Source organism: Ranitomeya variabilis, chromosome 5 (genome assembly GCF_051348905.1).
Source record: "Ranitomeya variabilis isolate aRanVar5 chromosome 5, aRanVar5.hap1, whole genome shotgun sequence".
Taxonomy (NCBI): domain Eukaryota; kingdom Metazoa; phylum Chordata; class Amphibia; order Anura; family Dendrobatidae; genus Ranitomeya; species Ranitomeya variabilis.
The window spans coordinates 458,670,711-458,690,476 of record NC_135236.1 but is presented as its reverse complement, the minus strand read 5'-3'; the positions used below and the strand labels follow the sequence as shown (position 1 = coordinate 458,690,476).

The 19,766-nt window shown below is 43.3% G+C and overlaps 1 protein-coding gene across 8 annotated transcripts in view; it reads right to left on the bottom strand.

Annotated features, from left to right (window-relative positions):
* Nucleotides 1-19,766, bottom strand: part of ATP2B1 (ATPase plasma membrane Ca2+ transporting 1) — a 177,343-nt gene that overhangs the window by 156,620 nt on the left and 957 nt on the right. Inside the window, exon 1 of one of the 8 annotated variants that reach the window (XM_077265434.1) lies at nt 16,809-16,903. The exons of the other annotated variants lie outside the window; for them this stretch is intronic. The gene's annotated coding sequence lies outside the window, so the exon portion shown is untranslated. Of the gene's footprint in view, nt 1-16,808; nt 16,904-19,766 lie in introns of those variants that run through there. 8 annotated transcript variants of the gene reach the window in all.

The window sequence follows — 19,766 nt, the reverse complement described above, 5'->3', positions numbered from 1 at the left end:
TGAGGACTACAGGGATCAGACACATTGGGGGAAATGCATACCATAGAGGGAAATCCCAGTGCATCTGCAGGGAGTCTATCACACAGGGTTTGTCTGCCACCTGAAGCGAAGCAAATTTCCTGGTCTGTCTGTTCTTTCTCGTTGCAAATAGGTCTATGACGGGCAACCCCCAAAGATCTACTATCTGTTTGAACACCCGCCGATTTAGAACCCATTCTCCTTGACTTAGAGAATGACGGCTGAGGTAATCCGCTTCTGTGTTGAGCTCTCCCCGAATGTGAACAGCCGATAGAGAGCGAAAATGAGCTTCGGCTTTGTTGAGAATGTCTGAGGCGGTGTTCATTAGGGATTTTGATCTTGTACCCCCTTGACGGTTGAGATACGCCACTACTGTTGTGTTGTCTGACTGGACTCTTACATGTGAATCCAGCAGAGATGGTAGCAACCTGAGTAGGGCCTTTTTGACTGCCGTAAGCTCTTTCCAATTCGAGGACTCTTGAGCCTCTAAGAGAGACCATTGCCCCTGAGCCCAAATATCTCCTATGTGAGCTCCCCATCCTATCGGGCTGGCATCGGTTGTGACCGTGTTGTCTGGTATTATATTCCAGCTTACTCCTTTCCCTAAATGTTCCATGTCTAGCCACCATCTCAGACTGTCTAGAGTGGCAGTGGATAGCCTGAGTCTTTTGCCTAATTGTCCTTGAAGACTCTTCTCTGCAACCAAGACCTGGGCCTGCAACACTCGAGTGTGGAACTGAGCCCACTGGACGGCCGGTATGCACGATGTCAATGATCCCAGGAGGGACATAGCGTCTCTCAAAGTCAGATCTGGCCTTTTTGTTACAGTACTGACTTTGTGCACAATCTTCTGCTTTTTCTCTTCCGGAAGGAAACATAGTTGCTCTTCCGAATTTAGCAGAATACCTAGGAAAGTCTGAGTCGATGATGGAACCAACTTTGATTTTTCCAAGTTGACTAGCCAACCTAAGTCCTGTAAGGAAGATATTACATGATTTAGGCGATTCTTACACTGAGAAAACGAATTCCCCACTACTAGGAAGTCATCCAAGTAGGGTACAACTAACGTATCGTGTTCTCTGACATAGGCCATTACTTCCGAAATGACCTTAGTGAACACTCTCGGTGCCCTAGATAGACCAAACGGCATTGCAGCAAACTAAAAATGTCTGACCTGGTCGTTTAAACGCACCGCCATTCTGAGGAATTGTTGATGCTCCTGATGAATGGGCAGATGATAATACGCATCCTTTAAATCCAGGACTGTCATAACATCTGGGAAAGAGAAGTTTAGTCGCTGTTTTAATAGATTCCATTTTAAAAGCATGATATTGTAGATGCTTGTTCAATTTCCGTAAATTTATGATGGTTCGAAAGGAACCATCCGGTTTGGGAATAAAAAATAAAGGGGAATAGAACCCCTTCCCCTGTTGTTGTTTTGGAACCTCTAGTATAACTTTCTTCTGTCTTAACATCTGAACTTCCTTTTCAAGGGCCTTTTGTTGGTCTAAGGAATCAGGGGTAGTTAAGATATAAAAATTTGAAGGTTTTTCCCGAAACTCTAATTTTAACCCCGATTTAATTATGCCCAAAACCCAGTTACTCGATGATATTTTGGCCCACTGAGCATAGTAGTGTTTTAGCCTGCCCCCTACTGGGAGGTCACTATTAACGGTAATTTCTTCTTCTTCTTGATGAAGATGATGGGGCTTTAGAGTCCGAACCTTTTTTCTTCGGGTCTGTTGATTCCCAGTCTCGGTTCTGATAAGGTCTTCGGTTTTGGAAGCGCCTCCTGAAGGTATTCCTAAAGGTAGGATTAAACACTTTAGGAAAGCCCTTTTTCCTATCTTCAGCCTTAGCTAGAATGTCATCCAATACCGGGCCAAACAGGTACTCACCCCTACATGGAATCGTACACAGTTTTGCTCTCGCCTGGGCATCTCCCTTCCAGGTCTTAAGCCATAGGGCTCGTCGAGCGGCGTTTGAAAGACCTGCTGATCTGGCTGCTAACTTCAGCGAATCCACAGATGCGTCCGCTAAATACGCCACTCTTTCCCGTATTTGCGATAGGGAGTTTAGTATTTTGTCTCTGGGCACTTTGGATTTCAGCTGTTCCTCCAGCTGGGTTATCCAAACCATGACAGATCTAGCCGTACAAGTACTGGAGATTGCCGGCACCAGCAGACGACTCCCACACCTTCTTCAAAAACATGTCCGCTTTCCTATCCGACGGATCTTTCAGAAGGCCGACATCCTCAAGAGGTAAGGCTCCGGCTTTAGATGAAGAGGCCACCGCTGCATCCACTTTTGGGACCTTCATCCATACCGACAGATCATCATCGTCAAAGGGATACCTTCTTTTTGCTGACGACGGTAGGAAACCTTTATCTTGTTTATCCCATTCCCGTTTTATAAGAGTCTTCACTGTATCCACGACCGGGAATGACTTACGACTCCTCTGGCACAAACCCGCAAACATTAAGTCTTGTGCAGATTTCGGTTCCCTGCTGTCAGTAACCCCCATGGTTGCTCGGACTCCTCTAACCAATATATCCATGTTATCAACCGAAAAACATGGCCTTCCTTCTTCCTCTGAGGAGGATGGTGACAAGGAGCGGGAACATTCACCTTCTTGCAGGGACGGACTAGATCCTGGAGATATGTCCCTGCTTAACCTCCCATGGCGGCTGGTTCTAAGGGAATAGTTTATTTCTTCCCTGATGACCTCTCTAAGGTCTGACGAACGAAGGGGAGCCTCCTCTTCTAAGGTCTGACAGATGCACACCTGACAAAGCCTTTTAGTATAACTGTCAGGCATTGGGGTCATGCATAACGCACATTGCTTGTGCTTAGATTTAGATGATTTTTTCCCCTAAAACAAAGCACAAAATAACAGACCATATCAGCACCAGGAGCATTGATAACACTCACCATGAGGCTGAATCTGTGAATACCGGTTTTGGAGGAGAACGATCCACTTGTGACGCTGGGGCGCTCAAACGCTGCTGCCCCCGTACCACGCTGCTGCTGCTTCTAGAACGGCTACCGCTCTTGCTGCGCTGCTCCGGTCCCTCTCCTTGAGGGTGCTCGGTGTCTCCTACTGAAGACATTGCTGCACGCTTTCCTGTACAGCCGCCGCTCTTTTGAAACGCTGCAGCGCTCCTCCTCCAGCTTACCCCGAAGTGTGAGAACTACTTCCGGGTTCACCTGCGCCGGTGTGAGCGCTGAACATTGCGCCTGCATTGTGGACCAGGACGGCACTGCCCGACCCCTGGAACGTGCTCCGTGTGGTCAGACGAGGGGGGGGGGTCTGCAAGCAGGACACCCCCGACGCTGCTTCCGGGCCCCCGATTCTGTCGTTCGCTACAGACACCGCACAGAGGCATGGCGGACCCGGGTAGGATTTATTTCTGCAGGCTCCCGCCGTCCGGACAGGAACCCAAACTGGAGTGGTGAGGGGGACCGCCCCTTTAAATCCTGTAGGTTCCTGTCCGGAAGGTGGGCGGATCCCCTCTCTCGTAGGGGTGCTGTCGTGGCGATAGGAAAACATCGCTGGTATCGTTGCTTTTGCTTTCAAACACAACGATACACGGCGATCGGACGACCAAATAAAGTTCTGGACTTTATTCAGCGACCAGCGACATCACAGCAGGATCCTGATCGCTGCTGCGTGTCAAACTAAACGATATCGCTAGCGAGGACGCTGCAACGTCACGGATCGCTAGCGATATCGTTACAAAGTCGTTTCGTGTGAAGGTACCTTAACTGCTGTGTAATCATGGGGAGCAGAGGCATTGCATGGCAGTCAGTGGTTTGTTCATGGCCCCTGTTGAAGACATTTTGGTACTCCTATGTCAAAGGCTGGGCTATATAGGAGACCAGGATGTTCAATAAATATTGCATTATACAATGCAAGAAATTAAGTCACAGTCCCGTATAGAAACCAAAAAAAAAAAAAAGAATGCAGTGCAACAAATGGGGGGGGGGGGGGGTCAAAAAAAAAAAAAAAAAAACTTTAACAATACTAGAAAAAAATATATATTTATAAGAGTTTGACTGAGCCCCTTTCAGCATGTAAAAGAAAGAAATAAATTAAGACAAAATATATAAATAAATAGAGTCCATCCATTCACCTTTTCTGCGTCACACAAAGACACGGTGGTTGGAACCAAAGATCTCAAATTTGGACTCATCAGACTAAAGCACAGATTTCCACTGGTCTAATGTCCATTCCTTATGTTCTTTAGCCCAAACAAGTCTCTTCTGCTTGTTGCCTGTCCTTAGCAGTGGTTTCCTAGCAGCTATTTTACCATGAAGGCCTGCTGCACAGTCTCCTGTTAACAGTTGTTGTAGAGATGTGTCTGCTGCTACAACTCTGTGTGACATTGACCTGGTCTCTAATCTGAGCTGCTGTTAACCTGCGATTTCTGAGGCTGGTGACTCGGATTAACTTATCCTCAGAAGCAGAGGTGACTCTTGGTCTTCCTTTCCTGGGGCGGTCCTCATGTGAGCCAGTTTCTTTGTAGCGCTTAATGGTTTTTGCCACTGCACTTGGGGATACTTTCAAAGTTTTCCCATTTTTTCGGACTGACTGACCTTCATTTCTTAAAGTAATGATGGCCACTAGTTTTTCTTTACTTAGAATTTGTATTATGGCAAAAAAAAAGCAGCTTACAGTCTATTCAGTAGGACTATCAGCTGTGTATCCACCAGACTTCTGCACAACACAACTGATGGTCCCAACCCCATTTATAAGGCAAGAAATATCACTTATTAAACCTGACAGGGCACACCTGTGAAGTGAAAACCATTCCTGGTGACTACCTCTTTAAGCTCATCAAGAGAATGCCAAGAGTGTGCAAAGCAGTCAACAAAGCAAAAGGTGGCTACTTTGAAGAACCTAGAATTTAAGACATAATTTCAGTTGTTTCACACTTTTTTGTTAAGTATATAATTCCACATGTGTTAATTCATAGTTTTGATGCAGTCAGTGTGAACGTACAATTTTCTTAGTCATGAAATTCATTATGCACAGTGCGGGGCTGGGGTTCCTGGGCATGCGCTCTGCGCTGTTCAGACGCTCCCCCAGCTCAGACGCTCCCCCGCCTTCCAGCGTTGGTATTTGCGGCTGCTTCATTCCAAACGCTGGCAAGGAAACCTGTATATTACGGCAACGCTGGAAGGCGGGGGACCGGGGGAGCGTCTGAATAGCGCAGTGCGCATGCCCAGGAACCCCAGCCCCGCACTGTGCATAATGAATAACAGTGCGGGGCGGGGATTCAGCAACAGGGTGGCCGCACAGCCCGCACAGGCGCAGTCAGGCACCCTGCATCTGACCTATGACGGACAATGAAGACTGCGCCTGTCCCAGGCAGGCACGCACAGCGCAGGCGCCGGATTTAAGAAGAAACAGCGCGAAGGGGGCGGCATACTGAAATGTATGTTCATTAAATGCACTCAATACTTAGTTGGGGCTCCTTTTGCATCAATTACTGCATCAATGCAGTGTGGCATGGAGGCGATCAGCCTGTGGCACTACTGAGGCGTTATGGAAGCTCAGGTTGCTTTGATAGCAGCCTTCAGCTAGTCTACATTGTTGGGTCTGGTGTCTCATCTTCCTCTTAACAATACTCCATAGATTCTCAGATTCTCTATGGGGTTAAGGTCATGTGAGTTTTCTGGCCAATCAAGCACAGTGATCCTGTTGTTTTTAAACCAGGTATTGGTACTTTTGGCAGTGTGGACAGGTGCCAAGTCTTGCTGGAGAATTAAATCTCCATCTCCAAAAAGCTTGCTGGCAGAGGGAAGCATAAAGTGCTTTAAAGATTCCTGGTAGATGGCTGCGCACACATTGGTCTTGGTAAAACACAGCGGACCTACACCAGCAGATGAGAAGGCTCCTCAAACCATCACTGATTGTGTAAACTTCACACTAGACCTCAAGCAGCTTGGATTGTGTGTCTCTCCAGTCTTCCTCCAGATTCTGGGACCTTGATTTCCAAAAGAAATGCAACATTTTTAATCTGAAAACAACACTATGGACCACTGAGCAACAGTCTAGTTATTTTTCGCCTTGGCCCAGATAAGACGCTTCTGGCGTTGTCTATTGGTTATGAGTGGCTTGACACAAGGAATGCAACACATGTCCTGGATACGTCCTATGTCCTGGATACGTCTGTGTGTGATGGCTCTTGAAGCAATGACTCCAGCAGCAGTCCACTCCTTGTGAATCTCCCACACATTTTTGAATGGCCTTTTCTTAATCCTTTCAAGGCTGTGGTTATCTCGTTGCTTGTGCACCTTTTTCTACCACACTTTTTCCTTCCACTCAGCACTCTGAACAGCCAGCTGCTTTAGCAATGACCTTTGCAGCTTACCCTCCTTGTGGAAGGTGACAATGATAGCCTTCTGGACATTTGTCATGTCAGCAGTCTTCCCCATGATTGTGGAGCATACTGAAACAGATTAAGGGAACTTTTTAAAAGCTTAGGAAGCCTTTGCAGGTGTTTTTTGTTAATTATTCTAATTTACTGAGATAATGACTTTTGGGTTTTCATTGGCTGTAAGCCATAATCAACATTAACAAATAAACACTTGAAATAGACCACTGTTTGTAATGACTATATAATATACAAGTCACTTTTTGTATTGAAGAACTGAAATAAATTAACTTTTTGATGACATTCTAATTTTGTGAGAAGCACCTATACTAGTGATGAGCGAACATGCTCGGATAACGTTATCTAAGCATGCTCATGTGCTGCTATCCAAGTTCGACAGCCGCGACACATACAGGGATTGTCTGTTTGTTAGGCAATCCCTGTGACACATGCAGGCGTGGGGTCTTGAACATATTATTCGAGCATGCCGAAGTCCGAGCATATTCGCTCATCACTAATATATAGTTATCACAATTATATTGCTTACATGGGACCTCACAGCTTTGTCCTCTTTCTTGCAGAGAGTGATTTATTTTCTCGCTTATATAACACCATTAATCACACAGAACTTTAGACATCACTACTGTCCACAATCTAAATTCCCTTTCCGTATGTATTTGGAGTGTTGGAGAAACAGGAGTACATCGAGGAAATCCACACAAACACAGAAAGAACATACCCACCTATAATTAGTACTTGATGGCACTTGAACCCAGACCTGCTAAGCAATAGTGCCAATTACTGGGACACTATTCTGTTCAACTTGCCAGAGATGGAACCGCTCTTCCTTTTTATTTTTCCTCCATTTTGTCATCTTTCAAAAAGCACACAAAGGAAAAAAAGGCCACTAAAAAACCACCATTGAGTTTCCATGTAGCCGATTGGCAGTCGTATAATGGGCCCTCCCTCTGCTGGAAGTCACCCAAGGTGCCATTCATTCTTTTGTTTCGCAGAAATTTTTTTTTTTTTTTTTTTTAATCAGAGTGCTGGGTCCAATGTTCATGCATTTCTGACCCGTGTGTAAGGACTTCCCATCAGTGGGGAATCTGGTTCTCTCGCATGTATTAAAACAGTAGAAGAAAAAAACTCAGGAGATACAAATTCCATCAATGTGAAATATACGCTAAAAATTACAACAAGAAAACATTATGAAATTATTGAAATCACAGGCTTGATAGATAATTAGCATATCATTAATAACTTAAGTGGACAAATGTTAAAAACATCTCGAGTTATTCTGTATCATGCATGAGTGCCATGCAAATGAATACACACACAACCTTATTGATAGCATGTCAAGGAGTGGATTAACGGCTGTCTAAGGAATAATCAGCCACGCTAAATGAACTAGGACAAATCATCGAGATCCACTGCCGGCAGCTTCCTTTCCAATTGCCGACCAATTACGTCCCAGAAGTGCTCAATGGGAGAATAGTCCAGAGACATTGCAGGCTATGCTAGCACTTTTAGGCCATGCAAGCTGCCCAGAGTAGCACGAACAACATGCGGCATGGCATTGCCATGTTGAAAAGTTGCTCCTGGGACACTTTATGAAACCAGTGGTATGGTCATTTCTTCAATCATATTACTGTAATGCCGAGCAGTTAGGGTACTTGGTGTTCAGCTGCCACATTATGCCACTCATCACCATAAACCAGGTAATAGGAATGGTTTGCTCTACGTGGTCAGATATGAAGAATGGTGCATAGTGACCTACTCTGTACTGAAAATGAAATTAGACGGGATATGTGAAGCCTAAGGAGTCATACAGGTGTCTATACAAACTGTGTAATTGCATGACATTGTGCTACAATCCAGACATCCAGCTACGGGAGTTCAACTGACCTCATGCCACTTCTCTCAAAAGGCTATCATGTTGCAGAGCAAGACAGCAATGGAGGTATATCCTCTTTAGCGATGAGACCCGCTTTTGTCTTTTAATGCAATTATATCCATTGATCTGAAAACCACTTGGGCAACGCCATGAATAGTAGTTTACAAAATGAACGTTAATTTGACCTCCTTGGTCAAATTAACGTTCATTTTGTAAACTACTACTATATGTGCTTGATTGGAGACAAGTACATACATGCTGCTGGCCATGGTAGCATGTTGAGGCCATGTGAGCTGCTTACAGTAGCACAAGCAACATTTTTTTTACCTGTTGGGGGGGAAAAAAAGGGCTCCTTGCCTTTCCCCCCCCCCAACAGGTAAAAAAAAATGTTGCTTGTGCTACTGTAAGCAGCTCACATGGCCTCAACATGCTACCATGGCCAGCAGCATGTATGTACTTGTCTCCAATCAAGCACATATAACATCAATTTGGCAATTGCAAAAGAAGCTGTCAGCAGCAGATCTTGATGATTCACTGCTCAAGTGCATAGAATGTTTTAGCAAATTGCCTCTGCTGAAAAAAAAGAGGACTTAACTCTATAGCGCCACCTATTGGAAGTAGCGATCCTACAAGTCACAATCAACCCTTTAACGAGTCGTGCAATATGACTTAGGATAAAAGCCAAATCAGTATCTCAATTCGCAGACATGGTGTTTCGGGCTCTGTTGGCCCTCGTCAGTGCGAAGCATGAGAACTGATTTGGCTAGGTGAGAGGCTCTGGAGTGGGGTCTAAGGGGTAACGTTTCTCCTTATGGAGAGTGACATACCAGCTGGCTTGTCAAGGTAAGGAGGCTTATTCGCCGTGCAATGCTCCTCTGGGAATTTAAATATGCAAATTGCCTCTGCTGAAAAAAAGAGGACTTAACTCTATAGAGCCACCTATCCTAAGTCATATTGCACGACTCGTTAAAGGGTTGATTGTGACTTGTAGGATCGCTACTTCCAATAGGTGGCGCTATAGAATTAAGTCCTCTTTTTTTCAGCAGAGGCAATTTGCATATTTAAATTCCCAGAGGAGCATTGCACGGCGAATAAGCCTCCTTACATTGACAAGCCAGCTGGTATGTCACTCTCCATAAGGAGAAACGTTACCCCTTAGAATGTTTTAGCACATTCCTGAAAACCATTAATTATCCCATTGATAGTGTGCCAAGATGTGCAAGTACGTGTACTTATCCATATGGCACAGGTACTCTATACTGAATAAATTGAGATGTTATAAAGTTTAGTTTCAATTTTTCAGGATTTCCAAATCATTAATACGTTTCTTGATCTTGTGATAGTTTAAGGTTCATGACTTCTAGGTGTTGCAATTTCACTTTTGAGAATTTTTTTTTTTCACAGACCCATTGATTCGAATGGGTGATTTCTATATAAAAATCAGACAATCTGGAATTATCTTTACGGGTTTTGATGCAGTTTTCTGGGTCATCAGGAGTGGATGCAAAATGAGGTGGAAATATAAAAGGACATCTTGCTAAAGCCACTTTTGGATTAGCTTCAAAATGCACACGATTACAGTCCAATGCCCTGTTCATATTGGCTTTTTGCATTATGCCTGGAAGTTCCATCAGAATCCCCAAGAAACAGATTGAGACAGAAGACCAGATGGAACCATAGACTAATGACAGGAACAGTGGTCAAATGAACTCGGTTTGTGATTTTTCTTCTTCCTGAAAATGGCCATCTTTCCAGACAGGCAAAAAAACATAGGTGACTGGGGACATAATGCTGAAATGCAATGTGAACAGGAACTAAAACAGAAGCACTTTTAGAACAACCAAACATCTGACATCCAAATACCCTTAACATAGCCTATGATCAAGATTTTAAGAGAAACTGACAGGTCTCAGAAGCCTCAAACAATTCTCTATTTCATCCCACTTCCAATTGTATTCCCATTTTTCTATACATTATTTAGTAAAGTGAATGGTGTCATTCATAACTACAAATAGTCCTGCAAAAAGAAAAGAAGCTCTATTTGGCTATGTCGACAGAAATAGAAAACTTGCATCTCAGAGGAAAAAACAACAAAAGTGCTAAAAATTAAAGGTCGCTTGGGAGTTACAGGAATAAAGTCTTGTTCACACAGGGCATATTTATAGTTTAATTTCAGCTGCAAGAATTAGCAATAAATTCTGCAACAAAGTACAACGAAGTATTAAACAAAATTAACTATCAGCAGAAAAAAAAAAAAAACACACCTTCAGTGCACCCAAGTATGAAACGTAGAATTAAATTGACACCCAAACCTTAAGGGTATGTGCACACGTTGCGGATTTCCTGCGGATCTGCAGCGTTTTTTGCGGTGCAGAAAAGCTGCAGATCCACAAGTAATTTACAGTACAATGTGAAAAAAAAAAAAAAAAACCGCTGTGCTAATGGTGCGGAAAATTCCATGCGGAAACGCTGCGGATTAAAAGAAGGAGCATGTCACTTTTTTGCGGATCTGCAGCGTTTTTGTACCCATTCCATTATAGAAATCCGAAGGGGTAAAAAAAACGCAAGAAATAGGCTCCAAAAACGCCCAAAATCCGCACCTACGATTTCTGCCAAGAGATGCAGAATCCGCACCAGAAATTCCTAATCCGCAACGTGTGCACATAGCCTTATACAACACATGACAACTCCTTTGCTGCTGGACAAGTCTAGGAATTCATGCCAAAGTATGTGGTGATATTTACGTTATATGTGAAACCAGCCCAATGTTTCAATATGCAATGAAGCTCTATTTACACAAAACAGAAAAAGCATTTTCTGTTACATTCACACATGGTAATGGTGAGGGCAAAAGGCCATAAATATAACGGTTCTAGATCATTCTAGACCTGAATTTATGGAAAAAACATATCACGTTACTAAATGTAAAAATGCAAATATTCTGAACAGGAACAAAAAACATGCAAGCAAATGACAAAAATGCAACAGTACAAAGTGCATGGTGTGCAGTGATAACAGAACTTATGAGCCACAGCAATAATCTAACAATTGGAAAGATTTTCCCTCTAAACTGTTAATGCTGCAAAATACACTCACAGATATACAAGAGGATTAGTGACTATAGTATGGAGCAGAGACCAGCAGAACCTCATATTACCACCAACGTACCAAATACTCTACCCTTGAAAGGCCAACAATGAAGACAAACGTGGAAAAAAAACAAAAGCACTCGAGCGCGAGGGGAGCAGACAAGCGAGATTTTAATTTTACAGATCTCCTTCACATACTGTAGAAATTTGTGGCATATAGGTTGCAAAGGAGTTGCGCACTTTCCCCATCGACTGAGAAAAGAAAAAATCTGAAATAATTTTAATGGATACAGACTGCTAAATGCACAAGTGTGGATCACTATGTAAAATAAAAGCAGTGTACTCACTTCACTAACCCTATGCAGTTACTGTGCCAACACTTTTGTTATGCCCCCTTAAGTCTCAATTCACTGACATCCAACACACATCAATATAGACTGAACAGATCACCGAAGGCAGTTTATGTTCTCCTTCAGTCTAATTGATCACATACATTAAAAAATTCCAGTAATTGGAAAATATACCTATAATATATCTCATTCATAAATTAAAGTGTTATTCAGTGGGTAAAAATGTACCATTGGCTGAGGTTGAAAACAAAAGCCAAAAGTCACCTTACTAAGCAGCTGAACAGGAGCAATGGAGGATTGGAGAGATCTGTCTTGCTTCTTTTAACTAAATCTGGGCCACTAGTTTTAAAAAAAAAAAAAAAAATTAGGCACAGCACAGCCCTTTACTGCAGAAAAAAAATGGAATGTTTAATTATGCAAAGTGGCAATTAAAGACAGGCATTCTTGAAAGGAACCTGTCATTACATTGTTTCCACCATGTTATTACCAGCAATCCATCACATATACTCTTGATGAACGACAAAAGCAACTTTGTTCACATCAAACATCCTGATAAGTTGACACATTTTGGATTTCCCAATAGCAAGAATTTTTCAAAGAATCCATGTAAAAAAAATCCTGAGGTTAAACTCTGATTTGTGTCAAAGAAGTGCCAAAGGATCCACACATAGTTTAGCCCTGTCATTATTCAATTAGACCAATTAATGGCTTTTTCATACAGAATCCTCAACAAATAAATACACTACAGATTTTAAAATTGGATACAATCTTTTTTTCATTCCAAGTGGATGGCAGAAAAAAAAATACCCAAATCACATTAGCTGCTAAATTTTGATAGATTCTGTTAAGAATTTAGGCACAGAATCCACGTCTGAAATTAGCCCCACTCAAAGCCTTAGGCCTGATTAATACATATGCGTTTTGTGGTCCATACTTAGAGCCAGATTCTCAGACCAGCCACGTCTCCTGACAGCATATATGCCTATGGGGCTGACCAGTTCTGACTTGCAGCCAGTCAGTGAATCGAGGTCCAAGTGCGGACCTCAAAACGCAAACGTGAATTAGCCAACAGAAAGCAGTTCTGGTCAGATGCCAGAATTATAACCATTGTGACAGGTAAGGTAGAATCCAATGATCCTGTGTCTGTAATTTTAGATCTATGAATAATATAACATCTATAGAACTTAATTATTTATTCTGGAGTACAACACTCTGTTTTTTTGTTGTCATGGTAATGCATATGCACCATACATTGTACACAGCGCAAACCTAGCTGCTATGTTTTCAGATACTTGATCCCATTCAATGTGTGTAACAATAGACAGGTGGCAAACACTGCTACAATGAGGCTTCCTAGTGAAAATGACATTTGCGACTGTAATAAATATAGAGGCAGAATGGGGAGGCGTGGGCCAGGAGGAAAACCTAACCAGTAAATGTATTACCTTCAATATGGCCAATAATACTCTGTAGCCACGTTCTGGTAATCTTTTGTACGAGGGAAACTTTTTACCGAAAACGTACAACTATTTAATCCTACGAACAATTTGCATTAGAGCCTGTAATTCTATATGATGCACATAACTGCCAGCAACAGGTAACAGACTTCTATTTTAGGCACAGTGACCTTGCATGACCTGAAAATTCCAATACAGTACATACATGCCTCAGGAGAAATACTTTGTCTGAAAGACTTGTGCATTGGCTCAGAGTGCTGGCCAGAAGCAAATGAGGAAGGCGCAGGCACTGAAAACCTAGGAGAGGGCAAATAGTACAAAAAATGTATTACCAAAGTGATTGGCATTAAAGATTCCGCCACACTGCTCATATGTCACATTGCTTTAGTGCCTGGAAACTACAGGCATCAGTACCACAATGCACACAAAACGTCCTGTTCAGTCATTCCATCAACCTCTGCCTGCCACTAACAAACAAAAATTAAACCGGTTTGTAGACAGAAAAAGCGTCAGCTCGCCAAAACACTAATGAAACTATGGGCCTGATTCATCACTTGTGGGGTTTAGAGGGTTATGCCCATCTCCAAGATCATATCCCCATATGTAGTAGGTGAAATAATAATATTAGCCAATACCCACAATTAAGACATGTAGTATAGTTTTTCTTATGTCTCTTTTCTAATGTGCAGGCCCTTAGGTTCTATGGTTACAACCACTGAAATAGTGAGCGTTTGTTGTTAGTGGTCGTAACCATGGATACATAAGGTCTTGTAATGCCTGCACATGAGGTAAGACATAGCGAACCAGAAAAACTATACTACACTTCTAAGGCTACTTTCACACTTGCATTGTGCGACGTACGTCGCAATGTGTCATTTTGTAGAGAAAACGCATCCTGCAAAGTAGCCCGCAGGATGCGTTTTTTCTCCATACACTTGCATTAGCGACGTATGGCTACACGTCGCATCCGTCGTGCAACAGATGCCTCGTGTTTTGGCGGACCGTCGGCACAAAAAAAACATTCCATGTAACTTTTTTTTGTGCGTCGTGTCCGCCATTTCCGACCACGCATGCGCGGACGAAACTCCGCCCCCTCCTCCCCGGACATTACAATGGGGCAGCGGATGCGTTGAAAAACTGCATCCGCTGCCCCCGTTGTTCATTTCTTTCACAACGTGCGTCGGTACGTCGGGCCGACGCATTGCGACGGCCCCATACCGACACAAGTATGAAAGTAGCCTAACTTGAGGCATTTGCTAACATTAAAACTACTACATTTTGGAATAGGATCTTTGAGATGGGAATAACCCTTTAAGTCACTTTTTTTTTTTTTTTGTCTTTTTTGTCAAAATTCTCCAAATAAATTTGGCTCATAATAAAAAATGCTCTTTGTCCTTAACTTTTGATTCATTTCTTTGCACAAAAAGTCATGTGTTCTAAAATTCTGCAAAATAAAATTGTGCAAAGATTTAAGACTTACATAAAATCACTTCAGGAGTACTGAAGTGCGTTTGAGCAATAATTTAGCGACTTTAAACTATCACAATTGCTTAATCAGCCAAAATCCCCAAAACTCCATATACAATGGTGAACAAACAAACAAAAGAAAAAAAGATGAACGCATGACATAGACTTAAAAAAAAGTGCAAATTAAAAGAATAATATACTAATGAAGAACTAGACAAAGTGAAAATGCAATAATGTATCTGGCCCCATGTGTACGAGAGGTTACACATTCTTTAGTTTAGCATAAATAGGTCACACACATTTTGATGCAACAAAAGAAACGTTAAAACAAAACAAGTATAAAAACAAAAAGTGACGTTAGAAAGGCCTGAACTACACAAAATGACATTTTTCATGAATGGAAAAAATAAAACCCCTAAGATACACAATTTTGTTCCCACTTGGTTATGTAGCACTCTTAATGTCAAGCTATTCTATTCCACGCTTGTCACCTTAGCCTAGCTGGCAGTCTAGGCTTTCAGCAATTGCTGGTGCCGACCAGACTGTGCAACATAAAGGGGTTGTCAGGGCCAAAAGGCAAGTTCTCCAGAGGTTTGGAGCTGTAGATAACAATAACAAAGCCCCTACAACTAAAGGCCCCGTCTCACTAAGCGATTTACCAACGATCACGACCAGCGATATGACCTGGCCGTGATCGTTGGTAAGTCGTTGTGTGGTCGCTGGGGAGCTGTCACACAGACAGCTCTCCCCAGCGACCAACGATCAGGGGAACGACTTCGGCATCGTTGAAACTGTCTTCAACGATGCCGAAGTCCCCCTGCAGCACTCGGGTAACCAGGGTAAACATCGGGTTACTAAGCGCAGGGCCGCGCTTAGTAACCCGATGTTTACCCTGGTTACCAAAAAAAACAAACACTACATACTCGCCTTTCGGTGTCCAGGTCCCCTGCCGTCTGCTTCCTGCTCTGACTGAGTGCCGCCGTACAGTGAGAGCAGAGCGCAGCGGTGACGTCACTGCTGTGCTCTCACTTCTCACTGTACGGCCGGCAGTCAGAGCAGGAAGCAGACGGCAAGGGACCTGACGGACATCAGAAGGCGAGTATGTACTGTTTGTTTTTTTTTGGTAACCAGGGTAAACATCGGGTTACTAAGCGCGGCCCTGCGCTTAGTAACCCGATGTTTATCCTGGTTACCAGTGAAGACATCGCTGGATCGGTGTCACACACACCGATTCAGCAATGTCAGCGGGGCCTCAACGACCAAAAAAAGGTCCAGGCCATTCCGACACGACCAGCGATCTCGCAGCAGGGGCCTGATCGCTGGTACGTGTCACACATAGCGAGATCGCTATGGAGGTCGCTGTTGCGTCACAAAACTTGTGACTCAGCAGCGATCTCGCTAGCGATCTCGCTATGTGAGACGGGGCCTTAAAGGTACCGTCACACTAAACGATATCGCTAGCGATCCGTGACGTTGCAGCGTCCTCGCTAGCGATATCGTTTAGTTTGACACGCAGCAGCGATCAGGATCCTGCTGTGATGTCGCTGGTCGCTGAATAAAGTTCAGAACTTTATTTGGTCGTCCGATCGCCGTGTATCGTTGTGTTTGACACCAAAAGCAACGATACCAGCGATGTTTTACACTGGTAACCAGGGTAAACATCGGGTTACTAAGCGCAGGGCCGCGCTTAGTAACCCGATGTTTACCCTGGTTACCAGCGTAAAAGTAAAAAAAACAAACAGTACATACTCACCTGCGCGTCTGCTTCCTGCTCTGACTGAGCCCGGCCCTAAAGTGAAAGTGAAAGCACAGCGGTGACGTCACCGCTCTGCTGTAGGGCCGGAGCTCAGTCAGTGTCAGGAAGCAGACGCTGGGGGACGCGCAGGTGAGCATGTACTGTTTGTTTTTTTTTACTTTTACGCTGGTAACCAGGGTAAACATCGGGTTACTAAGCGCGGCCCTGCGCTTAGCAACCCGATGTTTACCCTGGTTACCCGGGGACCTCGGCATCGTTGGTCGCTGGAGAGCGGTCTGTGTGACAGCTCTCCAGCGATCAAACAGCGACGCTGCAGCGATCGGCATCGTTGTCGCTATCGCTGCAGCGTCGCTTAATGTGACGGTACCTTAAGTGACATTTGCCTACCAGCACCCACCTGAGTCCAGAGAAGGCTGCTAGGTGGTTGGAATGGTGCAGTTTCCTCTTCCTTTACCAGTGTAGAATACACAGCGGCCTCCGGTGAATACAGGTGGGTGCTGGAAGAAAGGCGAGTATTGACTATTTATTACAGCTCAAAACCTCTTTTAGCCTGGACAACCCCTTTAAGTTTTATTTCCCATTGGTTAAATTCATTTTGCAGGCAGCTTCAGTCACTGGATATACTTCACATATGACTGGGCGTTGCTGATCGTAGGAATCAGCAGAATTTTTTGAAAGGAAAAAAAAAAAAAAATTCCGACACGAAGAAATACTGGTTATGTAACACTTAATTCAGTCCACTGTGCAAATTACAAGAGCCTGATCGATTGGAAAACGTAAATTCTGAATAATTGACGTCTTGAGATGCAAGTCATTTGAACGATAAAAGCTGGAGACATATATAGATAGATAGCCTTTCTGCAAACCTCAGCTCTATTTCTGGCACATGTAGTCCATGTCACGAGCTCCTAATGCGCAACTTGACGTACTGCAACAAAGGATGCTCTGACAAAAGTAGTAATAATGCACAGGAAAGTGAGGAGGGCAGTGCCAAAGCACTTGTGAGAGCAATTAACCAGACAGCGGCACTTTCCATACAGGCTAACAATATCAAGTCATGAGTGGCAGGGCACAAGTCAGGGAGCTGCACTGCTAGTCATTACCAACACACGAATGGAAACGTATAAAGAGCCAGGCTACCCAGGTTAGAAAACGCACAACAGACTCAATACCCGTAGAACAACACCTATACATCAGCTTGGTCACAGATGGACTAAAATAAACCAACCCACGCTGAAAGAGTTGACAACCCAAAATTCTTTGAAAAATCGCTCTTCTAGAGGAATCGTCTTTTCAAAGAGTGTTCACTTTATCAAGTCTAATACTGTGCCAATAAAAGGCATATATTATACATGTACATATTTGTACATACAGCCTATGCTAAGTCCCATTACATATTCATAAACCTGCAGGAAGACTCTTCAATGGATTCATCTGCTCACTGAGTTATTACTACTGCGCACAAAATAAAAAGGGAAATTATAAAAAAAATAAATACAAAAAATAAAAACACCGGACTACTTTATCAATTATCTCAAATAGGGTTGTCCACCTTTGGGAGACTTTTTTCCCCATTAAAAATTTGCACCATTTGGCTTTTACAGGTTGTTTTCCTGCACATTCAACATTGATGTGGTCAAAGCAGCTGAAAGGACCTCAGAAAACGATAGAGGCGATAAACTCGCCGTCTCACCGTCATAGCAAGCTCACTGATAGATTCTCAGTTAACTCATTCTGCTGCCAGCAACAGATTGCAATAAAGAAGCTATAACAGAAACTATGCATTTTTTTTTAATACAATCATAATGCTGTAAATGCATGAATTTAAGAGGAAAAAAAAAGCGTGCACAAAAAGTGGACAACCTCTTTAATCGATTGTGCACTGGCAAAAATGCACAAAAAAATGGTCTTGTATCAATGAGTTAAGGTGTTCGAGCACCGTGACAGAATGATCTGACCTCTACGGCTAGCACTTTAATGTCCGGTTAACCAATGTGCCCAGTGAGACAAGTGTGCAGCAATTATGTGACACAGGAAAGACATTCCATGGAATGAGACTGATACAAATCATAACATGGCATTGTGCAAAACCTGCATTATACATCTAAATGATACAGTTGTTAATGATCTGCAGTCTAATCGGGGGAAAGTTCTCACTTCTATCAGTGTGCAGGCATCTGTCAGATTCATATGTGCAGTTTAACTCTTGATGGCAAGTCCCTGAGCCTGCACACATTCTGAGAAGGCTGCTTAGGACAATGGATCCTACTGCTGCACAATCCTATATACAATGAATAGTGACGATATAGAATCCGTCACCTGGCACATTAGCCATCATGCATATATGATGAGAGGCGGACACCTGCTGTCACAGAAGCCAGAAAAAAAAAATTATTTTCCAACAAGGTGACCAGAAAGCTCTGGACCCAACACATGAGATCACCAAGTGAGGATTGCATCAATGTAACTAGACAAGTTGTTTCAGGTGAACACTTCCATTCTTTTTAATCGCTTCTACAAAAGCTTAACAGAGACTAAACGGGGAGAAAACAGTACCCTAAAACATGACAGTAGCCCCAAGACCAGGTGTCTTTGAGCCAATATAGATAAGGCGCCTTCGTTAACAGGTGACAGGATTTAGAACTTAAAAGGGAATTTACTCTGCCATATTATCTGCATTACAGTACCCAAAAGATGCAGTAGGTAAAAAGGGAACCTCCATAATGGTAACCTGACTGCAAACGCTCAACCTTAGGACTGCTAATCTAAATCACATAGTCAAGGACTGTGAGGAGTGAAGATCAAAGCTTAGAGATCAAAGCTCAGCACAACTACTGCTCACCTGAGAAGTCACTACCTTGACCATCAGGAATAGGCAGAAACAGGAGCTTTATTCATGAACCCTCCAGGTCACTTGTCAGGTCACAGTGCTGAAATATGAGCAGGAAAGTAGCCCTGGGGTCTTCCTCTACTCCATCACATTCATAACCTCCGATGACAATGACAAAAAACCTAGCACACACGACGAGGCGGAATTGACGTCCCGGTCATCAACAAATGCAACCTGCATCGTTTGCCATCCCTTTCTTCTATAGGATGACATTTTACAACACACAAGGCAGGAATCCCACTTAAACAGGAGGTACAAACATGGATGAAGAAAAAGGCAACAATGTATCAACGCATGAGACAGCTAGCCATAACAGATCTGTGGCCTTCACATATTTCCACAGGACAGGGGAAGCGGTGGTAGGTGGCAGATTATGGCAGTGTCCCCAGCACCAGCTGAAATAGTAAGCGGCCGGGAGACTAATCCCAGCGACTTAATCCCAGCAAGCACACGCAGAAACAACGG